The sequence below is a fragment of the Carlito syrichta genome, unplaced genomic scaffold (genome assembly GCF_000164805.1).
Source record: "Carlito syrichta isolate Samal-C Ts95f unplaced genomic scaffold, Tarsius_syrichta-2.0.1 Scaffold47093, whole genome shotgun sequence".
NCBI classification, from domain to species: Eukaryota; Metazoa; Chordata; class Mammalia; order Primates; family Tarsiidae; genus Carlito; species Carlito syrichta.
Window position 1 is genome coordinate 363,400 of NW_006991189.1, and position 12,483 is coordinate 375,882.

At 51.4% G+C, this 12,483-nt stretch overlaps 1 protein-coding gene across 1 annotated transcript in view; it reads right to left on the reverse strand.

Annotated features, from left to right (window-relative positions):
- The window catches only part of COL13A1 (collagen type XIII alpha 1 chain), a 134,808-nt gene extending 132,992 nt beyond the window's left edge, over window positions 1-1,816 (reverse strand). Inside the window, exon 1 of the mRNA XM_008048529.1 lies at window positions 1,751-1,816. The gene's annotated coding sequence lies outside the window, so the exon portion shown is untranslated. The remainder of the gene's footprint in view (window positions 1-1,750) is intronic.
- Between the last annotated feature and the right edge of the window lie 10,667 nt (window positions 1,817-12,483).

Genomic DNA, 12,483 nt, shown 5'->3' on the forward strand with positions numbered 1-12,483 from the left:
GGCCTCCACCTCATCTCATTAATCTTGGCATTCCTCTCCTGAAAGCTTTCCCAGACCCCAGGGTCCGATCTCCAGGCCCAGAGGAAGAGAGCTTCCCAGGGCTCTGGACACCCTTTTAATTAACCCGGACGACCCTCTTCTGACTGGGTCCAGCTGAATCCTTTCACGGTCTCATCATCTCCCGGAGCAGCATCCTGGAACTGTGACTCCCACCCCAGCCCATTCTCTCTCCAGCAAATGTGGTCCCTCTCTTTCCCATATGCTTAACATCTGTTGGCCTTGCTTCCCTGGCGTGGAGACCCTGGGCAAGGGTGTGGCCAGAGGAGGGCCTGCCAGAGAGCCCAGCGGGTGCCCTGCCAATGCCACCTGCCACAGCGGGTATGGAGGATGCCATGCTCTGAGCTGGCAGAGGCCCAGAGCAGGGCAAAACTCTCAGCGATTACCTAGCTGTGTTAATCATCTACCCTAATGCTTCTTTAGGGCTTCCTTCCACACTTCCACACTCTCAAAGGGGTTCTAGTTTCTCGAGGGAACAGTGAAACTTAATCATCTACCATTCTCATAGCTTAACGACAACAGTCAGAAGCTTCCAGAAAATTTTCACCAGCAGTAACTTTTTTTTTTGAGTCAGGGGTCTCACTCTGTACCCTGGCTGGAGTGCAGTGGCACAATCAAGCCTCACCACAGCCTTGACCTCCTGGCCTCAGGCAATCCTTCTGCCTCAGCCTCCCAAGCAGCTGGGGCTATAGGTACACACCACTATGCTTGACTAATTTGTTTCTTTTTTTAAAGATGAGGTCTCATTGTTGGCTAGGCTGGTCTCGAACTCCTGGGCTCAAGCAATCCTCCCTCCTCAGCTTCCCAAAGTGCTGGGATTACAGGTGCAAGTTACTGTACCTGGCCATAGGTTGTAACGTATTAGTGACATTCACTGTGGACAATGCACTTGAACCCAACACCCAACATGGTGCCCAGCACAAAGCCTGTTCTCAAGTACATAGCTGTGACTCAGATGCATAGATAGGACTGGGGAGCAGGCCCTATGATACATAGGAGAGAGCACTGAAGTAGGCAAATCAGGGCTCTGTCCATACAAAAAATTCTGCAAAAGCAGAATTTGAACCCAGATTAGACCAGTTGACTATATTATACCACATCACCTTGCGACATTTAGTATATGTCTTCACCCCTTTCATGTAAGCACATGTGTGTGCATGCATGTAGCCCAGAGGGCATAGAGTGAACATGCATCACCCTAAACTAACTATCTACGGCAAACATGTTCTTACAGTTATGGGTGGGAGTAGGGGGTCTTAGAGTTACGGGGCCATTCATTCATTCATAGAACAAACATTTCTGTATACCCACTGTGTGTCAACAGCAGGAGACACCATAATAAGCATGGCAAGCAAGGCACCTCCCTCGGTCTGGTCTTCCCTTTGACTCTGTGTGGTACTTCATAAATTTCAAAACACAATCATGCCCATGATCTCAGCTGACTTCACCACAACCTGGTTCAAAATGTGTCAAGCCCATAGAAGAGTCTATGAGTTAATGAATGACAAAGAGATGGATGGATGGGTGGATGGATGGATGGAGGATAAGCAGGCCAGTCAAGAGACAGTCATTCCCATCATTCAATCGACAAGTGACATCCTAGGTGGGGTGTGGCTAGAGCATGGCCACTGGGAAGAGCCTTCGGTCTCAGTCCTAGGAATGCCCGGCCTCACCCGTTCATGGAACTCCTTACCTGGTGGGCAGTTACATCCTGGAGATGTCTTTGGGACCTCCCGGCGCCTCCTCCAGTGGAGCTTCCATTTCTGCACAAGGAGAGAGACAAGAGGAGTCACCAGGAGCTCGTAAACACCAAGCCCTGGAAAGTGTCTGTGAACTGGTAGGGAGGGAGGGGTGAGGGGAGGGGGCCACGTGGGGGGCGCTGGCAGGAGGACTGTTCCCGGATCAAAGAAAGGCACTTAATGGCCTTCCACTGGCCACTGGGTGTCTGGGTAATTAGAAACAGAGAAGGCCCATCTTGGTAACCTCAGTGCCTGATGTCTTCAGAGTACTCTTAAAGAATCTGACCCCAACCACAGGGCTCCATAAACCAGTTGTGCCTCCCGCATCCCGCACTCATGCACAGGATGACATGGTTTTCTCAGCTCTCCGCTAATTGTTTCCTGTCTTGGACTGGGCTCCTGATAGGTTCCGGGGCAGGGAGAGTACCTTCTGTTCTTCTGATATCCCTCACAAAGTCAGCACCCACAGGATGGGCAAGGGGGCAGGAGTAGGGGGCTGGCAAGGCTCTCTGCACCCCTTCACCAGACCTCTTCCTCACTTCACCTCAAATCATTGAGCCAATCTGGAAGGACCCAAAGAGGTAGGGGTTCCAGAGAGGTAGGACACCCCCTACCCTCAGAGCTGCCATATTCCTGGCAGCAAATGGACGTGTACATGCAAAATGACCATGCAGGGCAGGAAGCCCATGCATGCCAACATCTGTGTGCTTACTCTGCACAGGATAGCATAAGTGCCTCTTATGAGGACTTCTATCTGATCCTTGCATTGAAGCAGGCCAGGCTAGCACAGAGGTTAACAGGGCTGCCTCAGGAGCCAGGCTGCCTGGTTCACACACAGTTCCCAGGCCCTGGGTTCATAACCATGTGCACCTCATTGGATTTCTGAGACAACTGAAAAGACTGATGCACACAATAATGGTACCTGACACCAGGAGGTTTCTCAATAAATATTAGCTATGACTGCACTCAAGTTACAGGTGAGAAAACTGAAGCAGAGAGGAGACTGCACAGACCAAGGTCACAGGGGAAGAAAAGAAGAGAGCTGGAATTCAAACCCCACTCTCTGGACCTATTGCAGTCATTAGAAGTTGGCAGCACCAAGGCCACATGGGCCCTTCGGTGTATTTTATGTGATTCCTACAGTGATTTATGATGATGATGACGACTGAATTGCTGCCAATATTTTAAAGTGAATGGTTTCACATGCAAATCAGCATTTGTAACTTCTCTTGAAAAACTGGCAGATCTGGCCACCTAGGGCTGTACCCTGGCAGATGACTGACTACACCAAATGTCTCTAGTCTCCATTTGGACAAGGTTGACCAGTTCAATGACCCACCGGCCCCTATAAGCACTTCTCTAGTATTTGCTTCCTCACTTCTGTGTAATCTGGCCACTCAGGATGGGCCACAAGAGAGATAAAAACAGTCATGCAGGAAGTGTCAGGTATCCTAGGAGGTGATGTCTCCTTCTGGTTTGGTGGTAGGGAGGAAGGAAGCTTCGTGAGGATTCAGAGCAACCTACTGTCCTCTGAGCCCATGTACTGGTACTGAGTGGGACTTTTGATATAGACAGGCGTATCTTATAATCATTCATAATCTGACTCTATGGTAGGTAGAAGCTAAGTAGATGTTGTCATCATCTACTTAAAGAAACTGAGGCTCTGAAGGGCTGACTTGCTGATAGTCGCACAGGATATGGTACACACGAGATGTTAACTCAGGCCTTCTATGTAAAGTCCACTTCATGCTGCTAGAGAAGTGTCCCTGGTTAGGGAGCTCAGGGACAGACAGGGATGATGAAGGGCAGGGCTACAGGTAGACACAGAATGACCACTAGGTAAACAAATGACCTTCCAGAACGTCTGGTGAGAGCCCCCTCTAATGCTCTGCTCTGAGCCTGGCTCACCAAGGCCACTTTCCCATAAGGGACCGCACAAACCTATTTCCACATCCCTGCCCATCAATAACCTGTGGGCCTGGCACCCCAGAGGCATGTGATGTGTCTGCTAAATGACAGAGTCAGTCAGTGACTGACAAGCCAAGGCCAGCAGAGCTTGCAGAATTTTGGCTAAAGACTATAACCACTGGGGAGATCAAGCTACCAGCACAGACTTGGAGTCAGCACATGGCACAAGACAGATGGGGCCACATGGCACAAGATGAGTGGGCCCAACCCCATGCCCATAGGACATACACTCGAAGGGGTGTACCTTCTCATGGAAGGGACAATTAATAGAGAAACAAAAAAATATATAATGCAGTCAGCAGTGAGTGCTGGGAGAAAAATAAAGCAGGGAAGAGGACAGAGAGTGGCAAAAAGTGGTATTTTAAACATGGGGGAATGGAAAGGTCTCTCTGTGGAGGGGACATTTGAGCAGAGATCTGGCAGAAGTAAAGAGACGCATCAGCCGGGCGTTGTGGCTCACATGTGTAATGCCAGCACTTTGGGAGGCCAAAGTGGGAGGATCGCTTGAGGCCAGGAGTTCAAGACCAACCTGTCCAACATAGCGAGATCCTGTCTCAACCAAAAAAAAAAAAAAAATTAGCTGGGCATGATGGTGTGTGCCTGGAGAACCAGCTACTTGGGAGGATTTTTTGAGCCCAGGAATTTGAGGCGGCAGTAAGTTATGATTGCACCACTGCACCCTAGCCTTGGTGACAGAGGGAGACCCTGGAAAGAAAGAAAAAGAAAGAAAGAAAGAAATGCATTGTATGGTATCTGGTGGAAGTAAGGAAATGAGTCATGTGGTATCTGGAGGAAGTGTGTTCCAGGCAGAGGGAATAGCAGAAGCGAAGGCTCAGAGACAGGACTGTGCTTGGAGTGTTTGAGGAACAGGAGAGGGGGGCAGTGTGGCTGGAGTGATATGAGAGAGGAAAGGGGTATAGGAATGTGAGGGGATTGGGGGACAGATCACGGAGGCAATGGCAGAGACTGAATTTGTAACACAGACCCCTCACACTTCTGTGGCTTACTGACGGCCATAAAGCTCTAGGTCCTGTGCATGCAGGCAGGCTGTCCAGGTGCCCAGGATCAGGCCACTCGTTCCTTAGCCGCTGGGAGTGTTGGATGCTGACGGCTGAGCCTTCTCTGGGATCTGCTGTCACCTGAAGGAAGCATCTTGACCAGAGTCATGTCCACCCCCAAGAGACAATCCATATTCAATTACTAGCAGGCATGGGGTGCAAAGACCTGGACCTTTGCCTCAGTTTGGACTGATTCTAAAGGTCACCCCGGCTCCAGAGCTCCCAAAGGACCAGCTGAGGCCTCCGTTATGACTGCATTGCAACTCAGACTCTCTGCCCAGCCCTGTTTCCCTCACTTCCTCCTATGTTAACCCCAGTAAGTTATCTGTTCATAATCCTTCACCTCAAATCTTGTTTCTTGGGAACCTGACCCAATATAGACCTGGAAGCAACTTTCACATTTCCTGAGGCTCCTCCAGACCTTCTGAGACTCACAGAGGAAAGGGAATTGGCTTTAATATGTAAGCCCCATAGTGCTTAAATTCTGGGTTCTTCAGCTTCAAGTTTAATACTTTTGTTCAATGGAGTTTATATTATTGGGTTTCTACTAATTGTGAGGCTGTGCAAAATAGCAAACAAGATACAGTCCCCATCAGCAAACAAGTCTGAGCCTAGTGTGGGAGAAGCATGCTCTAAGGCGTCCAGATGACTGCTAACTTTGGATGCCCTGAGTGTTGAGTGAAGTTGAGGCTGTGATGATTACTTTTGGGTGTCAACTTGAACGGGCTAAGGGATGCCCAGATAACGGGTAAAACATCAGTTCTGGATGTGTCTGTGAGGGTGTTTCTAGAAGAGATTAGCATTTGAGTCAATAGACTGAGTAACAAAGATCATTCTACCAATGAGGACAGGTATTATCTAATCTGTTGAAGACCTGAGTAGAACAAAAAAGTAGAGAAAGGGCAAGAGTGCTGTTTCTGTTTGCAATGGGGCCTTCATCTTTTCCACCCTGGAACATCGAGCCCCCTCCCCACCCTTGCACCCACAACTACTTCTTGTCCCTTCAGATTTGGACTGGAACTGACACCATTGACTCTCCTGGTTCTCAGGCCTTCAGGTTTGGACTGGAACTACACGGTCAGCTTTCCTGGTCCTCCATCTTCTAGATGGCGGATTGTGGGCCTTCTGGATCTCCATAATCATGTGAACCAGTCCTTCATAATAAATCCCTTTCTATATCTATAGATAGTCTATCGGTTCTGTTTCTCTGGAGAACCTAACACAGGAGCCTTGGGTATCCACGTGAGGGGTCTAGCATGGAGGAACCATTCAAAGGTTTTCAGCAAGGAGGCATGTAGTTAAATTTGGGTTGTATAAAGGTCACCCCAGCAGCATGTGGAGGATAGACCAAAACAGTGAGAAGGCTGGTACTGAGGTCCTCCCTGGAAGATGTCATGGTCCCTATCCAGTGAAGAAATGCTAGCAGTCAGGACTACGACGTGAGAGTATTGTGGGGAGAAGCAGACAAGAGGAAGAGGTATGTAGAAAGAAAAAGGGACTGGGTACAGGTTGGATTTGTGGTGGGGTGGGAACAAGGCCCTGCCTTGGGCAGTTGATATGCCACAACTGGGACAAAAGCAAGAGCAGGCTGTGGGAAGATGACGAGACTGAGGATCCTGGGACTATCCTCACTGAGGAGCCCAGGCGGCTGGGCACAGAGTCCAGGAGAGAGTCTGGGTGGAAGACACACCAGGAGCCTGGATCAGAAGGAGACATCTGAGTGGGCAAAGCCAGCAGGTCACAGCTAGGAAACTTACCAAGTTCAGGGTGCAAGTGTGCTTTTCTGGCCTCTGCAGAGTTTGTTTTTAGACATCAAATCCCAACATCACCTCAACCCTCCCATAGTCTTAGCTTCCACATCCTACCTACTGATCCCAATCTCCCAAGGACCTGACACCCCAACCCCAGGGACCCTCACAGCCCACAGGACCTTCAGCCCAAGTGTCCTGCATGCTTTTACTGTCCCTCACTGGTCATATTTCACTTTCCTCCACACCTGGCTCAGATTCTGTGTCAGTGGTTATCACCAGCCCCTGTCTGTACCCTCCATGGTCCTGATACCCTCCTCCTTCATCTCACTCTCTTGGCAAAGTCAGACCTGTCTAGAGCCAATGTCTTCACCTGCCCCACACCTACACCCAGGTAGCAGAGTAAAGCGGAATAGGTGGGAGAAATACATGACTTTGCCGATCGTAGTTCAAGATCCTGATCTCAAATGGAAGCCCAGCCATCATTCTGTGTTCCCTGGAGCCATCATCACACTGACCTGGGAGTTTTCCCACCTTCTATCCCAAAGTCACCCATGCCTCTTCCCCCAACTTCATTGTCAACTGATGACCTTGAGAAAACAAGCAGGCAGAAGAGGACTTCCAGAGGCAACCACCACTGCACAAACCATCCAGCTGCATCTCTGCTGGTGGGTACCCTTCTCTTCTTCTGTACTCCCAGCTAAGGTCAACCCCTCCGTGTGCCCCAGGACATCACCCAGCAGGGCTCCTGCTCTCCTGCTACCAATTCCCTCCTCTAGCTGGATTATTTGCATCAGGGACCAGCAAATGTTGCAGTAAAGGACCAGCCAGTAAATATCTGAAGTTGGGATGGCAGGGTCACACCATCTTGCCATGATGCCTCAACTCTGCAGGGTGAACACAGCCATCGACAGCTCAGAAACAAATCTGCATGGCTGAATTCCTGTAGTAAATGTATTTACAAGAACAGGGAGGCCAGGCTCGGTGACTCAGCCTGTAATCCCAGCACTTTGGGAGGCCGAAGCCAGTGGATTGCCCGAGCCCACGGGTTAGAGACCCGCCTGGGCAACTTGGCGAGACCTCGTCTCTACAATAAATAAAAAATTAGCTGGGTGTGGTAGCGGGCACCTGTAGTTCCAGCTACTTGGAAGGATGAAGCGGAAGGATCGCCGGAGCCCAGCAGGTCAAGGCTGTGGTGGCCGGGAGGGAGCCACTGCACTCCAGTCTGGGCGACTGAGTGAGACTCTAACACAAAAAAAACCCAGGCAATGAGTTGTGAGCTGCAGTTAGCCTACCTTCTGGGAATCATTATACAAATGTGTGGTTGTTCCTCCCATCACAAAGAAAGAAAAGGAAAATCCTCCCTTAGCTCTTTCCCTAGAACAACTCCTTGAGGGCAAGGGTCTAGCTTTGTAGCCTCCTACTTCCCCTGCTCTATCTCGGACCACTTCTGTTTGGCTCTTACCTCTGCCCTCCCTCAAGGGGAGTCTCATTGGTGCCAATGATGTGTTGTGATGCCAACTTCCGTGGAGGATCCTCACGCCTCACTTCAGCCTGGCAGTAGTGTGTGCTCCCCACTCCCTCTTCTCCTGCCCCTCCCCCTTCTTTCTGCACTTGGCTCCAAGACACAGCCCTCTCCTGGTTTCCTGCCTACCCTCCCAGCTATAAGGCCATCCATGTGTGACGATGTCTCCCTTATGCCTCCAACCTGAGCTTTCCCCGAAACCCAGAGGCACATAGCCTCTGTCCACACGCCAGGCCGTGTCCACAGGCATCTCAACCAGTCAGGCAGACATGCACTCCTGATGCTCTGTCCCCCCTCCCCAGACCTGCCCTGCCACCGGCTTGCCCATTATGGCTCCCTCCTGACAGCTACTCTAAACCTCACGATTATTATCATGGTTGTCTTTTTCTCTCACCCCACACGCATCCGATCAGTAACTCCTGTTCTCTACCTTCCAGACACATCCCAGATCTGAGCCTTCTCACCACCACCGCCACTATCATCTGGTCCAAGCCAGATGTCATCTCAGGCCCAATGACTGCGATAACCTTCTCACAGTCCCCGTTTCTGCCCTTGCCTCTCCAGACCATTCTCAACATGGCAGCCAGGGTGATCACATAGGCCTCTGAAGCTCTCTCACACACCCAGCTCTCTCCTGCCCCAGGGCCTTTGCACTCACTGGGCTCTCTGCCTGGGGTCTTCTTTTCCCAGCTACCCACCTGGCAAGTTCTTAGTGAAGCCTTCCTTGCCTCCTGTGTCCCCTCAATATACTTCCTACCCCAATACCACCCCCCACTTTATGTCCACCTTTGGTCTTTTGGGTTTTGTTTTGTTTTGTATTGTTTTGTTGAGTATTATTTTTGTCTCAATCACTAGAATGTAAGGGCATGGGTATTTTTTCTGTTTTCTTCACCATGCCTAGAACAGGACCTGGCATATAGTAGTTGCTCAGTAAATATCAGTTGTTAGTGCATCGGGAGATTTTGCATCAAGTTCTGACTTCTGGTCTCCCCTGTACAGGGAGAGGATATGGCAACTCCAGGCGTGGTAGGACCAGGTGGTACTGCAAGAAGGTGGAACCTTTTAGATGGGCATGGGCTATCAGGGTCACCAAGGTACTCTTTCCTGATTGCCAACTTCACCTGCTGAGGCCACCAGCCTAGCCCCTTTAGGCATTAGAGTTTGAGACCCTGATGAGAAGTCCCCAGACTGAGGCCCTGGGGCAGACCCTCAGCCACCCTGGGCAAAGTAGCCTTCCTGCTTTATCCCTGCCAGCAGCCAGGGCCTCCTGGAATGCCCTGTGTGGCCAGGGCTGAAACATCACCCGCCTGATCGGTTGCAGCTATTAAAATGCCTGTATCAGTATCAAAGAGAAAATGCCAGGTGGCTACTCACTCCCCCCAGAGAATGAGGCTCCAGCCTGGCCTTGGGTTTAGGGGCCACTCCCTCCCCATGCTTCGGCCTCAGGGCTCTTAAAGGGCCCCCGGTTCAACCCAGGCTTCTGTGATAAGTGGGGTGGGTCCAAGTTGTGGTGTGGAGAGGGATCCCAGAGGGAGAGGCCCTGGGACCTCAGGCTGGCACCTTCCCTGGGGGAGTCTGCAAAATGGGGATACGACCTTCTCCCATCCCCCATCAACCTCCAAATGAGATCATATAAAGGAACATGCCTGGGAAACCATGGAGCATTTGTCAATGCTGGGTTGAATTATTAAACAAGAGTTAATGTTAACAATAATTGCTATGCATAGTAAGCACTATATATACTAGGCATTGTGCTAAGCGTTTGAGGTGGATGATGTCATTTAATAACTCATCTTTGGTATTATTAGTGTATGACCCCTCCTGTCTTGGAGGCTGGGGTAGAACTCTAGTTTGGAGTAGCACAGATGACCCCCAGCCCCCAACAAAGCATCCTATTTGTGGAACTGGGCAGTGTTGCTATCAGCTTGACTACATTTGGGAGTGCCAGGGCTTCGGGGTCTGGTTCCAACTCTCCCACTAACTGTGTATTAGGCAAGATATAAAACCCCTCTGGATCTCAATTTCCTACCTGTCAAATGGGAATAATATTAGTTAACCACTGGACTACACAGGACAGATGGAAGGATAAAATTAGATGAGTCCAGAAAATAGACAGAGATGTCCACATGTGAGGGAGTGAGCACCTGTTTTGCCAGCTTGTGGTGCTTGGTGCTCGGGTGAAGGGTGCTCTTCTCTCCAGCTGGGGCCAGGCCTGCATCCTCCCACTTGCTGCAGCCTGGCCCCACTGCCCTGGACTTATGGCCTGCGCCCCTGTGATGAGGGGTCAATTCTCTGCACTTGCCATGCCCGCCCCTCCCAGGAGCTCAAAGCCCCTCTGCCCAGGAGGAGGGTGAGTGAGGTCCTGCTGGTGGCCTTGCCTTCAACCTGAGCACCAGGAGTGGGAAGAAATGGCCACAGCAGGCAGAACTGGGCTCCTGGGCCAATGCTCTGATCACAGTGCTGGGGTAGTGGGGCTTGACCCCCACTCTGGAGCCCTTTGGAGCATCCTGAAGTGTAACTGCTGCTGGGCTGGCAGACCCAGGTCTTGTGTCTCAATCCACACCCAAACTGAATTACTTAGGACTCACCCCCGTGGTCCCAGGAGGAAGTGGGCTTCGGGCTGGGCTTTGGAGGGAAGGCGATGAGGAGCGAGGGTATTCCATTGAGAGCAAGGCTCAAAGGCAGGGCTGGGCTTGGGCTTGGTGCTGGCTCTGTGGGCCGCATCCCAGGGACCACAGGAGAGCCCTGGCCCCACAGAAGGGGTTTGTTAAAGGGACAAGCCCATATGTGGCCACATGCCCCAGGGTGCACGCAGTTGGCAGGGTGAAGTCAAAGCGGAGGAAATCAACACATCCAACCCACACGCACCCACCAAAACTGGATTTGCCTGGGCTGTTCCAGGGGCTTGTCTGCTGAGGGCCGGGGAGGGGCTGCTGGGGGGGGTTGCGTGGGGGTGCCTGAGAAACTGTCTTCTCCCTCCCTCCGCAGCTCTGTTTGTGCCTTGGCGTCTGATCACAGACTCCCAGGGCCATGAAACAGGGGCCTGAGGGTCCTCCGGATGCCTGCCCCTGCCTCCCTCTGCCTCCTGTCTCACCAGAACCACAGATGTGGCCTCAGGCTCTGCAACTCAGAAACAGTCGGGAAAGAAAGCATGTGTCCCCAGCTTTTCAGCCTTCATATGAGGAAGTCCTTCCTTCCAGCTAACCCAAAGTCCTGCTGTTGCTTCAGAGGAGTCAAAGAGTGGGACCCTGGAACTAACTGCATGGGTGAGCCAGGCTGGCAAGGGGTCCAGGTCCTCTAGAGTCTTAAGGGGTCAGGGGTCATCTCGAAACCTGGCACAGGATGAGGCGGGAGCTGAGGGTAAGTGTCCATGGACAGACATTGAGAGCCCGTTCCCTCCTTCCTTTTCTTTCCCAAATGGGCACTGAACACCTACTATGTTGCAGAGCTCTGCCGAGTGTTGGGGATACATGTTTGAGCAAGCGGACAAAGAGACTGCCCTTGTGAATGAAGCTTATACTCTGGGAAGGGGCACAGAAGGATCTAGAAGCTACACACATCAGTGTGAAACAGACTCTGTCACCAGAGCTGTGGCTGAGAGGGGCAGGGAGCTGAGAGGAGCTGAGAGCCGTGATCCAGCCACAGGCCCTGACTTGTGTGTGGCTCATCATGGGAAGGGACGACTGAGTCGTGATCTGAGCACAGCATAGCTCACTGAGGGGTCTCAGCACAGGGATGGCTGACACTCACACAATTTGGCGCCTCTTGGGAGCCAGCAAGCGCCTGGCACATAGGAACTTATTCGGAGCTTGCCTTTTACAAGCAAGGAAACAGAGAGGGAGAGAGGCGAAGTGACCTGCAAGACAGCACAGGACAGCCTGGAAGGACAAGGGTAGAACCTGAACCCAGAAAGCTTGGCTGGGAGCCCACGTCCTTCCCACCACCTCCATGCCTGCGAATCTTTCAAGGCTAGCTCTTACTACAGTACCAGACGCTGCTCAAAGCGCTTTACATTTTCACTTTTTATTTTTTAGTTTTTTTATTGGTTTTGAGTTGCAGTCTCACTCCGTTGCCAGTGGAGTGCAGTGGCCATTCCCAGCCACCGCAGCCTCGACCTGCTGGGCTCCGGCGATCCTTCCGCCTCAGCCTTCCAAGTAGCTGGAACTATAGGTGTGCACTACCACGCCTAGCTAATTTTTTGATTTATTGTAGAGATGAGGTCTCGCTGCCCAGGCGGGTCTCGAACCTGCGGGCTCAGGCAATCTACTCACCTCAGCCTCCCAAAGGCGCGGGAACATTTTCACTTTTTAAATAGTGAGAACAAATCTCACAAGGGGGAGAAATTCTCATGATCATCACCTCTATTTTACGGAGGTACAACCCAAGAC